The 21,219-nt window shown below is 43.6% G+C and overlaps 1 long non-coding RNA gene across 4 annotated transcripts in view; it reads right to left on the reverse strand.

Moving 5' to 3' along the window:
• The window catches only part of LOC114691140, a 287,086-nt gene that overhangs the window by 252,884 nt on the left and 12,983 nt on the right, over positions 1-21,219 (reverse strand). For 3 of the 4 annotated variants that reach the window (XR_003734180.2, XR_005091977.1, XR_005091975.1), the window contains exons 2-3: positions 17,392-17,473; positions 6,803-6,942 (exon numbers count right to left, since the gene is read on the reverse strand). This is a non-coding gene — a long non-coding RNA (uncharacterized LOC114691140). The remainder of the gene's footprint in view (positions 1-6,802; positions 6,943-17,391; positions 17,474-21,219) is intronic. The other variant, XR_005091976.1, reaches the window with a different exon arrangement.

Below are 21,219 nucleotides of genomic sequence, written 5' to 3' on the forward strand. Positions count from 1 at the left end.
CTGTCTATATCTATCTTTATCTATCTATCTCTATCTCTCTATCTCTCTATCTATCTCTATCTATCTATCTATCTCTGAAAGACTTTTGATGGCTTTGCTCATCTTAATTTCTCTAAACTCCAACCTGGTACAAAATCATATTCAGTAAGTGTGTGTGGATTGAATTAATAACATTTGCCATAAGACACATCTAAAGGAATTGCAACTTAGATCCAAAAAAGTGAGGGAATAAACATTTAGAACTGACATTCGCAGTATCTAGTTCAGATCAAAGCAGTCTGCTCTGGGACAATTACCTTGACCTCTTTGCAGCTAATAAACCAGGCTCTGAAAACCAGGGACCACAACTCACAGAACCAGGAGCTTCATTAGTGAACGTCAGTAAAGGGGCTTTTAAAGTGGCAAAGCAGATAATTATGGAAAATGTCTCTGACAAAGACATGGCTCGGGACAATGAAGGGCCTTCCTTCCAGACGTTAAATTATGTTTTACTCCAATGCAAGCTGCTACAGAGGATCCAGAGACCTCTCAAAAAGCCTGTCCCCACAAGGTCCCAAGACGATGTGCTCACCAAGTTCACAAAACATTGAGAAATAGTCAACAGTCACAGTGAAGAAGTACAAGCGTCCTGCTGCTCAGCACCTCCCTCCTCAAGGTCACTGTGCCCCCTACTGAACTTTCAGCTCTTCTATTGTTTGACTTGCCTTGCCTACTGGTTTCCACCTTTCCAGATCATCAGCAGAGCACTCAAATGTACTTGACCTTTAGAAAGACACTTGTGCTCCCAGGAAGTGCATGATCATTTATCACTGCCATTTACCAAGTGTTCGCTACATAAATAGATACCTGGGTAAGCTGGAAAGCAGCTGCCAGCCGATTTGCACTGAAGTGATACCGTTTAGTCCAGATGAGACACAAAGACGTTAAGACACTGAACAATCAAACAGTAAATACACAGGAGTCAACAAATGAATGATTGATATGTTTCATGCTTACCTGCATAGCCTTACAAGGTATATCCTATTCTACCTTGCTCGGCTAATGTTGAATATTGATATAGAGAAATTAAAACATAATTCTAAACACATTTGTGTTGAATTTGTTTTATAATTCACACACACACACACACACACACACACACACACGCACACATGCACACACACACACACACACACACACACACACACACACACACACACACACCTGTCTCTCAAACTGGATTTGGTGAGGATAAATTCATTATTAGCATGCTCCCCAATGTGCATACTTCAAGTTCAGCAATATATATGATAATAATGAGCCAAGCTTGCCTGGGTTGTTTTCATTGTCATGATTAATCAAAAGGCCAACATTGAAAAAGCATAAAAGCAAAAAAATTAAAAATTAAATAAAAGAAAAAACATAAAATTAAAAAAAATCATAAAATAGGTATTGCTTTATCAAGCTTGTCAATCTTTTCCATTCCAGGTATCAACACTCATTCCAACAAGGCATTTCAAGCTTGGGCACAGGGCGGGGGTGGGGGACATTACTCCCTACCTATGGAATATTTAAGAAACTTACAGTCTCTGGAACTTCGGGCTGCTCTCTTATCACCAGAGCAACTCACAGCCTGTCATTACTCATCAACATTAAATGTGGAAAATTGGCTGCAGCTATAATTAAAACTCTGGTTAGTATCCACATTAGCTAGTTGGTCTTCACATCAGCCACTCAAAGCTCTTTTGAAACTTATAATTACTTGAGACATAGATAAAATGGCAAGATTTTTTTTATTATTGCTATAACTGAAGGGACCCCACAGGGCCTGAATATCATATAGGAAAGTCCTTCAACTGCTGGGAAGTGGGGCTCCCTGACTTGCTAAGATCACTTCTAACTGTAAATCATGATTCTATGACCCTTTGGGGAAACAGAAAGATCATTCCATGATGTAGACTTCAATAGACAATCCCATTCCTGGCGGTGAAGCTACCAGTTCATGACGTGGAAGGAATTGGTAAAGCTTTGGCCAATTTTCTTCTGACTCTATAGACACTGACCTGACTCTGCCTTGGTGGTTAGAAACCCTGATTCTGGTTCACCCTTCCCAAACACCTGTCACTAGTGGGATCTTACCTTGTGTCCTCTTCAAAGGAAAAAAGTCACGGTGAGTAACTAGGGGGCCCACAGGCGTAAGAAATTTCAGGTCACCTATTCTAATAAACAATCAGGACAGAGAAAATAATGACTTGTTAAAAAACAATAACTTAGGTGGGTGAAATGGCTCTCACTGCCAAGCCTGAAGATCTGAGTTCGGTCCCCAGAACCCACATGGCAAAAGGAGAGAACTGACTCCCAAGAGCTGTCTTCTGTAGTTCAAGTGCATGTGCACGCATGCATGCATGCCTATGTGCGTGCACTTGTATACATACAAACACACACATATTTTAGAACAAGTTTGGGAAAACACTGTCTACCTAGCAACGTGGAACTTTAAATTTGCCTCTAATAGGTCAATTCACTTTTATCCCTTGTGGTACAGGGAATCGAACCTAGGGCCCTGCATATTCCAGGCAAGTGCTCAGCCACTCATCTATATCTTTAGCCCAGTGGGTCATTAAAAAATCCAAGCATTAGACCTGGAAATGCTTAAGTGGAGAAGAAGAAGACAGGGGAGGAAGAACAGGAGCAGAGGTAGGAGACCAATGCTCCAATCAGGATTAGCTTCCATTGCCCTGAACCAATCACAGCATGAAACGGCCTTCATATGGATATGGCAGTACACGCCTGTAATCCTGGCACTTGGGAGGCTGAGACAGGAAGATTATTGAAAGTTCAAGACCAGCCTAGACTACATAGTAAGGGCCAGGCCAACCAACCTGACTGGGGAAATAGAGGCCCAATTTCAAAAAAAAAAAAAAAAGATGGAAGGAAGGATGGAAATCATCACAAGAAGTAATGAGGACTTCCCAGTACATACATTTAGAGTTCAAGAACCAATACAAAATACAGGAAGTATGGTATCATTTCAACTATTGCGGGATGAATCTATAGAAACCAAGAGTCTATGTATCAAATAAAGAATTACCAGTTAGACAGAAGAAGAAAAGTCACAGCCAAAATCCACATCAAATTATGAATTTTTTTTTCTTAAAAAATAAATTTGTGCCGGGCGGTGGTGGCGCACGCCTTTAATCCCAGCACTCGGGAGGCAGAACCAGGTGGATTGCTGTGAGTTCGAGGCCAGCCTGGGCTACGAAGTGAGTTCCAGGAAAGGCGCAAAGCTACGCAGAGAAACCCTGTCTCGAAAAACCAATAAATAAATAAATAAATAAATAAATAAATAAATAAATAAATAAATAAATAAATAAATAAATTTGTTATAAAATATGTACATATGGACAATAATTCATAGATTAAGGAGTCTGCCCCAATTATCTGAGTAACTGCCTGTTTCTTCTGCCCATTTACTCTGCTTTAAGGCTCATGATTTGGTGAATTACTCTTTTGTAGAATCCCCCTTGCAAACTAAACTCCAAGTGTTTGAGGGTGACATCTTCCTTTTATCCAGCTCAGTGTCTGTCTTGCTCCTTCTGGCTGAGCAGCAGCCCATGCTCACTGAAATCCCTTACAATCTAACTTCTGTTTCTCCTAAGGGGCTAGTTAGGTGTTTCATGTAAACATCTATAGAGAAATTCTTCAGGTGTTCTCACTATTCATTATTGTTATCAATGAAATACTGATGACCACCATAAGCACAAATAACAATTACTAAGTAAGAACTACTAATTTATATAAATGTAGAGAACCAAGCTGTGCTTTGTGATTTGTGTTGAAGTCCTTGTAGCTTTGCAGAGCACTTCTGTGCATACCATTTCAATTGCTTTGTTGATTGGATAAGCACATTAAATTATCATAAATCTACCCATCACCCTGCCCACCAATAAAAGCCACATCCTAGCTCTTGGTACCTGTTAGTAAATTAGTAATTAGTCACTCCTAATGCAAATGTAGTGATCTCCACATGGTCTGGCAGGAATAGTACAGCACCCATCAGTACTGGAAAGGGATAGTGCTCAAGCTGTACCAAGTTAATCCAAAGAAAGATCCAGGTCAGAGCACAGACCCTCTCAGTCCATGGAATAAGGGAAGTGATCTCAGTGGTTTTCCATGTCCCCCTTGAGTAAGGCTTGCACAGTGTTTAGGCCTCCCTCTCATCCTGACATCTCCTCCTACATTAGCATTCCTGGTAAGGCTGAAGTGACAGGTGAATTGTTCACTGGAGGTGGGTCACATTGACAGTCAGAGCAACTGATGGTTGATCAGAAGAAACTGATAATAAAGTTCTGGGGGGGAGGATTTCATCAAGGTCACTAACTCACGACAAGTAGAGAGAGAGAGGAAAATGTGGGCTTATTGCTCAGGAACCAGAGAGGACACCTACATTTTTTGATTAACCCTCTCTGGTCTGTCTCCTGTAGATGCCTACAAACATGTCAACTAGTTTGTTGCTTTAAAATAATTGTGCAACAATTCTCCTTCACCATTCTGAGTACAGTTGCCTTTAAATCTGTTGTGTAATGCACCCCCCTCCAACCTGGCCAAGCCCAGAAGCCATTGCTCCTCATGGTTCTCAGCATAGCCATGTACTATGGCACACACATTTAGATAGTTTTCACACCCCCTCTCACACTGAATCCTTCATACAATGTGAGCGTGCTATTTTGGGTTCTACCTCCTTGGCCAGCCAATAAGAACACATTCATGAGACTACACTTCTAATACAGAGTTGTCAATTGGGAGCTCCTACTCAGCCAGTGACTACATTTTTCAGCTCTGTTTACTCTTGACATGGCAGCAAAATGGTCTAACAATCAACAGGATAGTGAGTACCTGGGATAATCAACTGATAAAGGGAAAAACTGTGTTTTGGCTCATGGTTTTAGAGGATCCTGCAAGGCCATAAATGTTCGTGACAGAAATGAGTAGAGGCAGCATTTCACTTTGAAGCCTTTATAGTGTGCCATACACCCATGCTGTTGCACTGTCTGTATGATACAGTTTGGATTGTAAGCACCCTGGAAAGACCCATGTCCTACCGGTTTTGGTCCTCAAGGTGGGGCTACTGGGAGGAGTGGAACCTTTAGGAACAGAGGCTGAGTGGGATGTCATTAGGTCATGGGGCACATGACATTGAAAGACTAGCAGGACCCCAGACTCTCCCTTTCTCTCTTTTTGCTTCCTGGCCACGAGAGGAATAGTTTTCCTTCTCCATAGGTTCCTCATCACTTCTGTCCTGTGCCCCCACCAGAGGCCTAAAGCAAATGAGCTTGCCCTGAACATGAGCCGGCTCATTGGAAAGCATGTGTCCGATTAAACCTCTTCCTTTTATCCACCGCTTGTAGGAATGTGACTAACAGCCCCCTTTTGCCTGCTCCTAGTTACATGAATATCTAGGATCATGGGTGGCAAAGACTTGGATGAGCCCTGTGGTGAAAGGAACCAGGGTCCCCCAAATCAGTATGTTGAAGAAAGCCATGCTATAGCAGAGCAACGTGAGAGACAGCCCTAAGAGAATATTACAAATGATTATAATTAGTTCTGTTTTAAAAATCTTAAGATGCTTCGGGATCTTTTGACACTGGAGTATGTACTAACTAATACATGAACTTGACCAAGTGTCATATATAGATATTTGAAGGATAAGGAATCCACAAGCAAGATGCTTACCCCCTTGCCTAGAGAAGAGTTTGAATACTTTATACTTTCCCAGAAAGGACTGAATACAGCAACCCATGAAGTTCTATACAGAAATTGTGATTATACAGACTGATGTGGCAATGGTGTCTGAATCCTCTAGTTGTTCCCTTTAAATTCATAGACACACATTTGAAGTCTGATATTGTGAGAGAATGTTGAGGTTGTCATAGAAACACGTTAAAACAACACAGTACATGAGATGTGCCGGACTACTTAGCGCTAGCAGTGCCCACAATAAAACAAAACGATATTATCACACAGAGAAAACCACTTGGGGTTGTGATGTGAGAGTCAACCATTTGTCTTTGCCCTTGTAGGAAGTGCAATTTAACACACTGGTTAGCTAACATTCTGTAGCATTGCCGCTTCTGAAGAGAAATGCATTTCAGACTTTAGATGAGAATATTGTAGAGGTGTTGCCCTAATCATACTAATCTTGCTTCCATAGAAGAGAAATACACAGTCATATAGGGGGAGAAACAGACTAGGGGGTGATAATTGGGCCCACAGAATTAAAACTGGGGGGCTAGAGAAATGGCTCTCTGTGTAAAGTGTTTGCCGTGCTGGCATGAAGACCTGAGTTCAGACCCCAAGCACCCACATAAAAATCTTGGCATGGTAGTGTGTGCCTGTTGTCCTTTCGTGTGAGGGGGCAGAGACAGGAAAAGTTCCTGGAGCTGACTAGCCTGTTTTTGAGCCAATCAACGAGCACCAGGCTCAGGGAGAGATTCTGTTTCAAAAAAATTAAAGGGGGAAAACAATAGAGAAAGACATTGACTTTGACCTTCAGCCCCTCCATGTGCACTCACGGGAAAGCATACCAAAAATAAATAAAATAAAATGTGATGGAGTGATGAGCAGAAGGCATAATATATATAAAGTAAGCAATTAAACCCTTCTGAGATGGGTTGGAGAGCACATTTCAAACCTCACCTCTGGTCTGCACTACAATTCGGACTTTTCTGGGCCCTTCTCCCGGGACCAGACGCCTTGCTGTTCCCCATTCAAGCCATCCTGCTCTTTTGTGGAGCATTACATATTCTAAGCAGGACTCTCCTACCTTTGCCAGGGACATTATTCTTCTCTCCAAGTAGCCGTAGGGCTTCAGAGCGTCTCTGGTCGTCTGCCCTTGTCTGGAGACAACACTATGGCAGGTGGCTGGAATGGCTTGGTGGCATCCGGAATGAGAGATGTAGCCATCTGGAGGAGAAGGATTTGGCCATGAGAATAGTTTAAGACTAATTTTCAAAGCTGTTCTTCGAATGAGTAAAATAAAGGGATTTTTCAAGCCTTCAGATTCCCTGTCTTATATAATCTGTATAAGGCAATTCTGGGGACGTTTCAACTCTAAGGAGAAATGAAAATTAAATCTTGAAATCCTTCACATCCCTTCTCTCAGTCTAGTGTCCTTCTCCATTGGGTCATCCTCTCATTTCTGTTTATATGCACAAATTAAACAATTTCCTCTCTAACTCCTCTTTGCTTCATTCAGAAACTGCATTAATCGACTTTCCTGGAAAAGATGCTGTGCTAGTGTTTTTCATCACTGAGATGGTAGGAGCCTTGAAAGACTAAAAAAGGCTGACCGGAGTGATGTTGTTAACATATGGAGAAATATCTGCATGGGATGGAGACTCCGTACCCCACCTGCAACGGTCTCAATCATTTCGAGGCAGAACAAAGAGGCATCTGCAGGCATCAAAGATACTGAATCAGTCACAAAGCCAGACAGTCTCAGGCGGCCCTTTGACAGCTCCGGTGAAACCAGGTCAAAGGCATCTGACTGGCTCAGTAGACAGAGGAAATCAATAATGCTAAAGAGTGGTGTCTGGAGCAGAAAACAATCATAGCAGACAGATAAAATGGTCTCTGTGCTCAGGGTTCCTGATAGAAGCCCTCACAACGGCCATCTTGACATTAGCACTCTGATATCTCTCCATGAGAGGAGAAAATGAAGAAGAGAGGCGGGAACAGCAATGGCAGGTACCACAGAAGCTCATGTAGGAGAAGTCCCAAACAGGTTAGTGCCCATCAGGCCGATTCAAGAAGAAAACAAACACTGCCAGGCTTACTATGCAAGAGTGCAAGTCTGAGTTTGGATCTCCAGAACCCATGTAAAGCTGGGCACAGCAGCGTGTGTCTGTAATCCTGGTGCTTCTGTGGGGAAATGAGAAGCAGAAACAGATTTGCCCAAAGTTTTAAGGACAGCTATTCTGGTATACAGGATGGCAAACCATGAGAGACCCTGTCTCAACCAAGGAAGAAGATATGACCTACACCTGAGGTTGTCCTCTGGTCTCCACCAGTGTGCCATAGCATGTCTATGCCCATACTCACACTAACATACACAGACCTCACACATACACAAAGGAAAATAGGAATAAATAGAAGAGGAGGAGGAAAGAGATGAGGAAGAGGAAGAAGGGTAAGGAAGAAGAGGGGGAGGCAGAAGACACTGTAGGTCTTCAAAATCACTGGAGATAAACTATAACTTAAACTCGAAGGAGATTTTTTTAAATTAGATAAAAGTGAAATTAACACTAGGAGAAACACAAAGCTAATTTATTTTAAAACATAGTTATTATATATTAATGGCATGAGCCTCATGTACATTACTTCAAAGGAAACTGAGGCTTAGAAAGTTATTTTCCCAATATCCTAAGATCATAAATGATAACTCCAAGAATGAAGATCTGCGCCCACCACAAAAGCCAGACAATCGTACTCCTCCAAGACTTGTTTCTATAGTCTTCCAGCCTTTCTCTGGAGATCACTGATGGGCCGTAGCATGTCTAGATCCCTAAGAACAGATGTCTTCAAAGGCAGTTGAGCTTTCTAGGAACAGGGTAGATGGTAGAGAAATACAAATGGTACAGATTTGAGCTTAGTCATGTGGTCTACCTCACCTGGCTAATCCTACTGAGAGAAAAGAAGGTTGTTAAATTGAAGCAATAAACCAGTGGATTGTAGTAGGCATCACTGACTCTCCCTCCTTACTATATAGAATGCAAATGATAGAGAAGGCCTACAGTGCTTGCCAATGCGTGAATTCCATGTAAGGGTCCTGCTTACAGAGCTCTTCTTCCTTCAAACAGGTAAAATGGCACGAGCCTGCACCATCCTCTTGACCCATTTCACGACTGTTTCCCCAGTGGTAACAACAGAAAAAAAAATTATAAATGGCCAATATTTATCTTGTTTTATTGATGTTCGAAAGTTAATCATGCATTTTATGAAAGAAGCTGAGATGCAGAGCAAGCCCATAACTGAGGTGCTGCTTGCCTCCCTCTAACTGGCAGAGCGCGATCAGTTTTCCAGGCTTTCCTGTATGGGTATGTGTGGACCCAGGGCCATGCCCGTGGGACTGTCAAAGTCAACTGTCTTCTGCGCTCTGCTTTGGTCATCTTCAATGACTTGTGCCCTGGCACCACCTCTGGTTTGACACTGTAAACTTCAGCAGCCATCATGTAATACAGTATAAAGGGTCAAGATTAAACTGTGCTGAAATAAAAGTATATTCTAGAGCGGTGGTTCTCAACCTTCCTAACGCTGCACCCCTTTAATACAGTTCCTCATGTTGTGAGGACCCCCGACCATAAAATTATTTTCGTTGCTACTTTATAACTATAATTTTGCTACTGTCATGAATCATAATGTAAACGTCGATATTTCCCGATGGTCTTGGGTGGCCCTTCTGAAAGGATGGTATGACCCCCAAAGGGGTTGCCGCCCGCAGGTTGGGAATTACTGTTGTAGAGATGTTAATGTTTTGCACACACTCTTAAGCCCGTTTGGCTTTCTTCTGTGCTTTTCTATTGAAGTTAGAATAGAGAAACGCCTTTCTGACTATACAAGAGCTTGGGTTGGTGAGTTCCAGAGTTCTAGAGGAAGAGTTATGACCTAAGATTTCCAGAATCAGTGAAAAAAATCTTACGCCAAAGGGAGATGGCTAATTAGGAAGGGGTCTGAGATGAGACATTATGCACTGACTGATTCTTCCATCTTTGGGCAAAGTGGGTAAAGGGAGGAGACAGAGAATAGACCTACAAGTCTCCCAAGATGAAATAGAATTCTGCCTCTGCCTCTTGGGAATGTAAGGAAGTCATTTTTACTTCACTGGACTTCCTTTCTTTCCTTCTCTTTCCTTCCCTGCCCTCCCTTCCTTCCTTCTTTCCTCCCCAGCCCCTCTCTCTACCCCGCCTCTCTTTTTCTCTTTGTAATGTGAGGTGTCTCACTGAAGGCCTCACCTGTGCTGGGCCAGTGCTCGACCACTGAGCTCCATCGACAGCCCTTTGTAGCTTTAACATAAAAATGATGCTCCCAACCTCAAAATGCTATGAGGGTCTCGTGAGATGATGTTCACTATATTAAGCATCACTTTTGACACACCTACATTCTCAATGAGGCTTACTTTCTTCCTCAGCCCCTCTGACAGCACTCCATAGATGCTCTATTTATGCTGAAATGGGATGGAGAAAGAATTTGCACAGTAGCCAAGGGGAGAGTCTATCAAGGAAGGAAGGGAACATCAATTCTCTACATTCTTATTTTCTGCACCTTTAATTATCTGAAATAAGAGGCAATTTATAGCTAGGCTGTTTATAACCTTGGATACTCTGGCATCTGTGGCTGGGATGGTGTCATTTCAAACAAAGAGTGCCTGAGAGCCGTAAGACCAGATGATTGCTTTATTGCTGTGTATTGTGTTGTATAACAGATCTCCATATTCTGATCATCAGAGTTGCTCAAAACTGCCCAGGTCCCCCAGATGGCCTCTGCTTTCATACTGCCCTACTTTCCCCGAATTTCTGCATCTCCAGGGCCATTACAGCCTCCTGACTCTCTCACACTTATCCTATTATGCTATTATCTTGTACCCAGCACTGGCTGTTTATGTTTTCTACTTTATGCCCAGAGCTTAATTTCCCCACTGCTGTTGTCGGTCTGCTCATTGTTTGTGCAGTTTACTGGGAAAGGGGAGGTGTGGAGATCTGTGTATGTACATAATGTCAGAGGAGACATCGGGCAGAGCTTCTCAGTGAGGACCAAGCCTCTTCATGAGAAGCTGCAGACAGAGGAGAAGGCAAAGCAGCTTCGCTAAAACCGTAAAAACTCAGCCTTTCCAGTCTCCTTAGAGCTGGCAACAGATGCAGTCCAGCCTGAGACGGGTAATCATCAGTAAACAGAGATATCAATGCTATGTTCTTTCTCCTTTAAAAAAAATTAATTTAAAAAAAAAACCCTCATTTGGGGGGATGGGGAGATGGCTTGATCTGTAAAGTACCTGCTAGGCAAGTACAAGAGCCCAGTTCTGAACCCTAGTGCATGTGCGCGCGCGCGCGCGCGCACACACACACACACACACACACACACAGGCATGATAACACACATCTGGAACCCAAGCGCCAAGAAGAGAAAGACAGGAGGGTCCCCAGAGCTCTCTAACCACGGTTTATCCAAACCATTGAGCTCTGGGTTTAGTGGGAGAAACTGTTTCAAAAGACAGTGGAAAGCAACAGAAAAAGACACTTGATATGGATGTGCATGTTTGTCTGCAACCTGTATACACATGCATATGTATACACACACAGACACACACATACGTACACATATGAGTATCTTTGTAGTATGTGGTATCAAAAGCCACAGCCTCTACAGAAGGGTCTGCTTGTACTCATATTGAATCGGATGGAAGTCAAGGTGGTTCAGATTTAGCTCCTGGCTTACAGTGCATCTTGATTTGCATGCCCTGTGTCTCTAACACTGGAGCTATTCTACCGTATCACTCAGTGCCTTCAAGTTCACCTCCCTCATCTATGAAAATGAACTAACCCTCCTGTTTTACACAGGTCTAGAGAAGAGAAACAAAATGCACAAAAGCTTGTAACATCATAGCTGATCCCTACCCAGGGCAACTAGTACTGCACGCCCCCATGTCTTTCTTCAAGACTGAACTTGGCCATCGACCTATCAACCACGGTGATTTTATTTACTTGCATGGTAAAGTCAGTGGCCTGTCTTTACAAGTGCAGTGAAGCTTCCACAGGGGCTGGATTCACACGGTCTTAGCTCAGGAACCTAAGGTCAGTGACTGTTAGTAGACTTAGCTCAGGAACCTAAGGTCAGTGACTGTTAGTAGACTTAGGGGAGAGTGGAACTTGAAACCTGCACCACGCTTCCTGTTTCCATAGTAAGCTCACTGTTGTTTTCATTAAAAATTCTAAGCTACACGCACACCAGTTACCATTAATAATGATCTATGTCTGAGTACAGAAAAGTCGGGGTGGGGGCATTAAGAGAAAGAAAAAAGGGCAGCAAGAAAGAAGACAATCTCCAAGATACCCCATGCCAAACAGCAACCTGCTGCTGCCTATCTGAACCGAAATGCTCACGTCAACTTAACCGCTAACTGCTCTGGAAGATAATGAAGAAAAAAGATGTGCTTTGGGAAAAGAGAGAAGGACTGTCCCCTTGCACAGCTAGGCTGAGATGATTCAGTCCTCTGACATGTTCAGATGGCCCTTGTCGCCATCTCACTCAAGTGAAGAAACAGATGGAAGGTCAGTGTGTGTCTCTTCTGGATTGGTGAGCTAGTCTTAATGAGTATTGTTGTTTCCTGAGCACCTATTACCTGTCCATCGCCCAATAGCAGCCTAGAAACCAATTCAGATCAGCTTAGCCCCAGTGCGATCAAGTCTGAGCCACGCATGATAAAGTTTGAATCGGATGCCTGTGTTGTAGGATGCAACAAGCCAGCCGCCTTAAAAGGAAGGAAAGGGGCACTGGCCTCCATTCTGGGAGGGACAGTGTCTTGACCTCTCCTCAAAGGAAGTCTTATGTGCAGACCCAGGTGCTGTTGAGGGGGGGCTAGAGGGGCAAGGGGAGATAAAAGGCTTTCTGGAGGCCCTCTGACCCCAGCCCTCCCACGGGAAATGAGCGAGGAGGCTGCTGGCTGGCAGACAAGCAGGTGTGCCCTTAAGAAGCCATGGAGATTAGCTGGGGCTTATCCAAACCTCTGCAGGAGGCAAATCTCTCCTGGCTCCCCCAGGAGACTTGAGCACTCACTCTTCTGGCATCAAATAAACCAGATGCAGAATGGACGTCAACTTGGCCTTTTGTGAATCCAGAGACCCCTGAGAAGGCATCTGGACACCATCACACTCACCAGCGCCCCGAGGGGAGTGAGCATTTGGAGAGATGTCAAGGGAAAGGAAAAGAGAGGAAAGACAAAGCCGAAAGGCAGGATCCCAGACCGATGAAGCCTCATTCATGTGCATTTGGATCCTGGTCTCAGGAGCAATTGTTCGTTGCTCAAATCAGACCAAATGCAGTGTTCGGGAAAAAAACATGGCTTCTACTGCGAGTAAGTGCCACCTGCTCTCCAGCAAGGATAAAACTCAGTGTTCAAAGGATGAGGACTCCTCTTTATCTGGGGGGTGGGGGGAGGTGGCCGGGGAAGGAAGCAAATGAGCAACTTCAGCATTGAGAAAAAAGGAAAACAGGTCCCCATCCACAGAGAACATATCAGCCTGACATAATATTCAAGTCCACTGATATGCAAGAAAGAGTATTAGCATTAGCCTCAGACTCAGCAGATGAACACCATTTATGCTGTGTGCAACAGCAGCTGTGTGACCTTGAGTGAGTCACATAACCTCTCTGAGAATCAAGTATCCCATCCTAATGATGTCCCTCCATAGGACCATCTGAGCACTAATAATTTATATAAGCATCCACTGTAGTATCTATCACTTAAGAAGAAAAAACAATCCCATCTCATTTTCCTCTCTCCTACAAAAAAAGGAAAACACAGTGTAAAAATGTTCTACCTATTACATAAAAACACATGTAAAACAATACACGGAACCCCGTCCTTTCCCTGATGACGTTCTCAATCTTACTATGTGATCGGTACCATAAAAATGGCCTAGTTGTCACCTCAGAAAGCCCCAGTGATTGCCATGGCAGAAGAAATCCAGGTCACATCTTGCACAGCTATCTGGGAGATGACACCTCTAGCTGCCTTTCAGATATGATTGCAAGTCACCATGGAAACACAAGAGGTGTGTAGGGTTTGAGCATGAGCTAATAGCCATGGTCTTAGCTAGCAGTGTAAGAGTGTTAGTAAATCTTCCATCACTAGGGCAAAATATTTGACACAAGCCACTTTGATGGGTAAAGGAATAGTTGTTTTGGTTCATGATTTCACTAGTGTCAGTTCTGGGTATTGGGCCTGTTACTTCAGAGTACATCATGACAGAGCCCTATGGCAGAAAATAATTATTCACACCATCCTGGACAAAAGGCAAAGAGATGGTCACAGTCTCAATATCTCCTCCAAAGACATATTCCCTAATGATCTAACTTCCTTCCACTCGATCCTACTTCCTAAAGGGTCCACGTCCTCCCAATAGGACCAGAGGTTGCCAGCCAAGCCGTCAGCACAGGACTCTTTGGAGGACACTCAACACAGAAGCTATAACAGTAGTGACTTCTCTTGTTTTCAACTATCTGTGTCACTCAAATGTCTATGTCCCAGACAATTTGCTCTGGAGTGGCTGAAAGTTCAGTGGCCTCAATTCAATGGTAACAGCAAATACAATAGTAATTGTATTCTTCTTCCAACCTCCGCCAGCCCTTATGGAGAAAGCAAGACTATAACTCAACACCGAGTCATTGACTTCTCCCTGTGTAGCTCTCCATCACTCCTGGGATAAGATGGTTCCTTTGAGAAGCCAAATTGTGTTGAGTCTTAGCTTTGTTCTTCCAGAGGTGGTTGAATGTCGACTCTTTTTAAACTCGATCTATTACCAGCTCTGAAGTTTCTGTGATTTTAGAACTGGAAGGAAGTGCTTACTTGAATCTTCCTCTCTCACTTTATATAGGAAATGGAGGGAAGTTCAAAGAAGTGAAGAACTTCTCCAAGGTCATGAGACTGATGAAGCCAACACTCCACTCAGTGCTTCCCTTCCCTAGTGATTCAGGCAGGCTTTTAGGCACATGTGCAGATGGAAGAGACAGTCTTCCTGCACAGGCGTCACCATCACTACAGAACTGAGTGTACAGGCCCCATGATGAAGGGACTCGGATGCAACAATACCAGGTGCAACAATAGTAGAGGGATCATCACAAAGACCCAAATAAGCCCATTAAAGCATCCCTGGGGGAAGTAAATAAAATAACATACAAAAATTATCCTTTTAATTCAGAGATTTCTTTGGGGTCCTCAAAGGTGGTTAAATTTTGTAAAACTACTGTAATTATTATAAAGATGGGAAATTATCATGTGACTTAGCCTCATAATAGCTTGTAAAGGAGTTCTGTTCTGCTATAATTTGCTGCGTGTGTGTGTGTGTGTGTGTGTGTGTGTGTGTGTGTGTGTGTGTGTGTGTGTCTCGAGTGACAGACACATGCTCGGTGCTAGGGCTGTAGTGGGTATCCGCAGCCTCTAAGCTCAAGAAGTTCATTGCCTGGGCCTGGGTTGGAAAGTGAAAACAGGTGTGTCAGAGGGCAGACGGAAAACCTAAGACTGTCCAACCTTTAGACAAGGGGAAACTTCCTGGTAATGCATTTGGAAGAGTGTCTTATGTATAACCCCAAAAGCACAGACAACCAAGGAAACACTAAATAAACTGGACCACATCAAAGCTTCTCTGTGTATAACAGGATAAGAGCAACAAAATGGGAAAGACAACTTGCTGGATGGAAAACTAGATCATGGGTCTGATAAGGGACCTGAAATACAGAAGGGATTGACACGTTTGTTTACAAATAAACAAGCCAATTCCAAGATGGACACGGGGCTTGACTAGACAGTTCTCTAAAGATAACAAAAGATTGACACATGCCTGAAATATTTAGCATCATGGGACATTAATGAAATGCAGGTCATCCAGGTCTGATGGTGAAAGCCTGCAATCCCAGTTACTTGGAAGGACTGAGGTAAGAAGATCCCAAGCTTCAGGCCTTCCTCAGTTGCTTAGTGAGACTGTCTCAAAAGAAAAGGCACCAGAGAAGGCTGAGTCTAGATCTCAGTAGTGGAGTGTTTGCTTAGCGTGTGTGAGGCCCTCAATTCAATCACCACCAGTACTAAGAGAAGGGTGGGGGAGGGACAAAGAGAGGGAGGGAGCAAGGATGAATGGAGGGAGATCAAATACGCAATGTGATCCTACTCTACCCCATTAGGATATCTACATTAAAAACAGAAGACAGCAAATAAGAAGTATTGATGAGATTATCAAAAAAAAAAAAAAAAGTGGAATCTCGAAGTGAGTGTGAAATGGTGCAGCTACTATGTAAATCAGGGGTAGAACCTCCACAAATTAAAGATACAAGAACTGTTCGTTCCTTCAATTCCATTTCTGGATATTTATCCAAAAGAAGCAAAATTGGGAAGTCAAGGGAATAACTGTGCACCCACGTTCACAACAGAGCTGTTCTCAGCCGACGAAAGAAGTGGAAGAAACCACATGTGCAGGGGCAGGTGAGTGGAGATTTGAGACATGATATATAAACAAAAGAAAATATCATTCAGCCTTAAAAAGTGAAAAAAAAAATGGCGGCACATGTTATGGCATGGATGGACCTGAAGGCCATATGCTGAGTGACAATAAAGCCATCAGCAGGTATGTGGTCCACTAAGATGAGGTCTATAAGTCAGTTCAAACTCACAGGGACAGAGAGTAGAAGGGTTGGCTGCCAAAGCCTGGGAAAAGAGATTGGAGAGAGGGATTCTTATTTAAATAGCCACAAGTCAGATTTGCAGAGGAGAAAGGCTCAGTGGGTAGCTAGTGGGGATAGTAACTCAATGTCATGGAGGCATCTAACATGACTGTACTTTTCATTTCAAAACACACAGGATGGTAACTTTTGTATGAACGAGCACACGCATTAGAACTGTCATCATCAGTAACCTCAATGGAAGCCAACACAGATCTCCAGAGAGCAGCCAGCGCTGTAAGGATTCACACTGAAGACACAGGGAAACCCTCTCAACAAAGAAATCTCAAGTCAGTATGGATCTAGAGAAACAAATCAGAGGATAAGGTGTTCACTCATAACCATGAGCGCCTGAGCTCAAATCCTCAATGCCCACACAAAAGGCAAGTGCCCATGGCAGGTGCCTCTAATCCCAGCAGTGCTGGGGCAGGCAGAGATAGGTAGACATTCCCCATAGATTACTGAGTACCAGTGTAGCCAAATTAATGAGCTCCAGGCTGAGTGAAGGCACACTGTTTCAAAGAATAAGGTAGAGAGTATGACCTCCATGCATACACAAACATATAAACATGCATACAACACACACACACACAGGCAAGAACTCATGCAGCACAAACACCAATGTGAAAAGAAGCCATACTGAAGAGTGTTGACCGAGATCCTGGGAGTCTTCTCTAAAGACCAAGGTTCTGTCAGGAGCTTAAGAAACCAATAGTATTAAATTTCCTCACTTAAAGAAGCCATTTTAAATGCCCTTTTATATAGAATAGATACATTAGGACAGACATACACGTTATCTGTCACTGAGTTTTGCTTCCGGTTGCTGAGAGGATATGCTTCCCGTCTCCTGGAAGAGCCTTGAGGAACAAGGTCAACACTGAAGCTGTTTGGTTTTTAAAACAACCGTTAACTTGCTGGGAAAACACTCACCAATCTGTTTGCACCTAAGAGCTACTATGGGTCTCCGTTGTTCCGCATGGTTTCAAAAAGATGAGGCCTGATGTGGGACTCACTGAGAGTGAACACAAGAAAATTGAGTTACCTCGAGTAGGAGTACAATGACTTCACCAAGGTCCCAACATCCACGTATGTCATCTCATGCATCAGTGACCTTCACAAGCTGTTCTTTGTCCCCAGTGTTTAACAAACTCCCTTGTATATCTTCCTTATGCCAAGTGCTGGGCTGGGCTTCAGGGAGCCAGATGCAGCCCCTGCATTCCAGAATTCTACATCCTAGAGTATGAGACAGGGTTACGGAAAACTTTTCAAGGCCACAACATAGGCAGCATTTGGGGTTAGTGTGCCTGTACTAATGGAAACACACATTTCTCCCTGTACACTTTTGCCACATGAGACAGTGAAAACTGATGGAAATGAGGAGTCAGTCAAGTACCCCACCCCCATCCCCACCCCCACCCCCACTGTGTGCACTTCACTTGCTGAGGTGGTTGTTTTCAACCCGTGTTCCCTGATGCCTGGTCTCTGGACTTGGTTGTAGCCCAGAGCCAGGGCTGAGATCACAGGCTCCCATTCCTGTTCATGCTGTGAGCCTCCCAAGGGAGCGTTCCCCATCCCCCGGCTTCAGAGGACACAACCCTTCCTTTGATCAGGAAGGCAAGCAGCCAAACAGTGTCCATGGCAAAGGCGGTCAGCACCCCAGCACCTCGGCTGCAAGGCTGGGTACATTGTCTTCACGAATTAAAAATGACATATCGCAATGATTACACAGCTCTGACAGACCTCATGGCCTGACATGCCGGTTCAGGCTAAATCACAGACTGGCTCAGACACCCAAACAAATTAACACATGTTTCCTGATGATATAAAATTGTGTCTGTGTGTATGTGTGTGTTCATATCACTATACCACTGCATCGCCAATTAAATATTTATCAGACTTCCACTGACCTATGAAAACCATCATCTACCAGCCCTCAGAGCATCACGGCTGGCTGGTTTTAAAAGCTAGCTTGCAGCCATGGTCAGTGGAACACATTAAACCTTCTCTGTGAAAGGCTCTTGCTATCTTTTGAACTGGATCCACACCGGGACTGAATGAAGCGTTTAGAACCAGTGAGAACCAGATGGCCCTCCAAGATCATTTTTGAATGTTTGGATCTGAGTCATTTGTATGCAGAAGGCTTCACAAACTAGCAATCTGGGTGGCAGCTCCAGGCTGGGTCCAGCTTTCCAGACAGCCCATCTTTGCCTACAATTCAGAAGACAATATTGTAAGGTTCCACAAAAATATTACAGCATTTATCTATATGTGTAGCATCAAATACATGAAGTGTCCCCGTCAGGCTGTCGTTTCTACGGGCGCTCTCACAACTCCTCCTTCTCCCTCCTCCTCCCCCACCAGACTTCTTTTCCTTGTCTCCATTCCACCTATAATTTTTTTTTTTTTAGCCCAGGCACAGAGCCAGCTTTGTGAACCAGCCAGCAGAGGGTACTACATTACTGGTGCAATAATCCAAACCACAACAAATACTGAGCTGAGAAGATTTAGATTAATTAAAATGGGCTCCACTCGGGTTGTGTTCTGGGAGTTCCTCATTTGCAAAGGGAAGGCTGTGGCATGGAAGAGACAAAAATGAAACAGATTCCACAAAGCCTGCTCATCTGAGAGGAAAGGCGTGGGTCTTCGTCTGATAGAAGGAGGCCAAGGGGTGGAACAAACCCAGATTGCAAAATGGGAGGAGATCCAAATTAAGGGGTGAGCTTAAAAGCCTCTGGGCACTTACTCTAGACAAAGGTAAACTTACAGTCACACAAATATCAGCTCATGGATATTTATGGAAGTCTTATTTACAGTCTCTCTGAGCTGGAAGCAATCAAAATGTCCTGTAATTCATGAATGGAAGACTGAGTACAATATTGTTATACAATGGAATATCACTGAGCTATAAAGGCAAATAAATTCTAGCTGGATATTATGTTTCAAGCCTGTAATCCCAACACGCAAGATGCTGAGGCAAGGGATCAACATGAATTCAAGACCAATGTGGGTGATGTAGTAAGGGTTTCTCCAAACAATAATGAAATAAGTTATTGACACATCCAACAACATGGATGAGTCTAAAGGACTCATTGTATTGAGAAGAAGCCATATACCACCTCTCCAAAACGTTAAATTCTCAGGATTCCATTAACGTTATTCTCACAAATCTGAAGCTGTGGGACAGGGCATGGCGGAGGTATACAACTACAAAGCAATGATGTGGGGAAAACATCTTAGAAGGACAAGTGTTCTACATCCTGCTCTGGGTAACAAATCTAAACATGAGTTAAAACCATCAAACTATACACCAAGGAATATAAATTTTATGATATGCTAATTTTAGAACTAACATTTTTTTCAACAAAAAACTTAATGTGTGTTTAAAATGACTGCTATAAGAACAAAGAGATAGAACCTGAGGACAAGGTGAGATAAACAGATGCTTAGTGAAGTCTGTGGTCGAGGGGAGGGAGCTGTTAGCCCAGTGTAGAATGCTTATCTGCCCGGCCAAAGCAAGCACCTGTTTTGCACCCCCAACATTGAAAGTGGAAAGGTGATGGTGTGGGTAAAGTGCATTGTGACCATCTCCAAGAGCATGCAGACCGGCAAAACATCAAGGCCAGAGTGGAGCTGAACCCAAATAGAACAGGTTAGCCAGAACCAGGTGAGATGAGGCTTCCCATGGCCCATTGGTGGATAAATTGCATAGGTGGGTTTCACTGACTCTAGCAGCTCAGGCTGAAGGGACCAGATGAGCCATCTGGTCCCATATGGTGGTGACAGAGCAAGGAGGCCACTGTGGCCAACATCACTATTGGTACAATGCCAGTGTCTGCCCAGCCTTAGAACCAACACGCATGAAAGCGTGGGACAGCCTTCAGGGATTTCTCTCCCTGGCTTGCTGGTAAGAAAGGCTCATTAGCTTTGGACAGGAACTCAGGTGAGAGGGCAAGTAGCCAGAAAAAGCTAGAATAATCCTCTCACAGCAGACAAGGAGCCTGTGGATGCAGAACAATATCGAGCTTGTGAGACCAGTTTAGGTCTCATCCCCAGACCCTTGTTGTTATGTCTGACAGCTGATCTGTTATCTAACTTAGGATAGCATTTCTTCTTGCCTGTTCTAAGAGGATGAGACTATTTTACATGTATAAAGAACAAGTGATCCCCCTACACTCCAGTGGCATCCACCTTAAGTTCACCATGTCCCTCCACCTTTTAGTCCTTGTTGGGATCGGTGTTAGATGAATTATCAGTTCCTGCATTGGCTTCCTCCACCAACCTTCTGTCAGTCAATGGTGAGAAGGTTGACTGAAAAAGTAGTCCAGGGTTTTTGCCTATCAAATTTCCTCCAGTGCCTATCTATGGTGTTCATTTCCATCTCACTCTGGAGAGCTCAGGGGAGGGAGGACTGCGTTACATCTCAGGTATGTGGATTTCTCATACCCCACAATATGTGAGAATAGTCGTGTCTGAGAAGCCGAGATCTGGGTATAGGTTCAGCTTTGCTTTAAATTCTTCTTTTTTCTCTTCATTTCCTCTACAAGGGGAGCTGGTTAGGTCAGAAGACCTTCAGCGGGACTCTCGAATCTGACATTTTTATACTTCTGTGTTTAATCCTAAGCCTAAGTGGGAAATTATTAAGTTGATGCACAAAAGAATTGACAATCTCAGTTCACTTCAGGAGTTCTGAGAGTCTACTGTTTTCAGGATCCACACTAGCCAGAAGGAACTAAAATAATCAAGAAAAAAAAGCAACCT

Source organism: Peromyscus leucopus, chromosome 7, assembly GCF_004664715.2.
Source record: "Peromyscus leucopus breed LL Stock chromosome 7, UCI_PerLeu_2.1, whole genome shotgun sequence".
NCBI classification, from domain to species: domain Eukaryota; kingdom Metazoa; phylum Chordata; class Mammalia; order Rodentia; family Cricetidae; genus Peromyscus; species Peromyscus leucopus.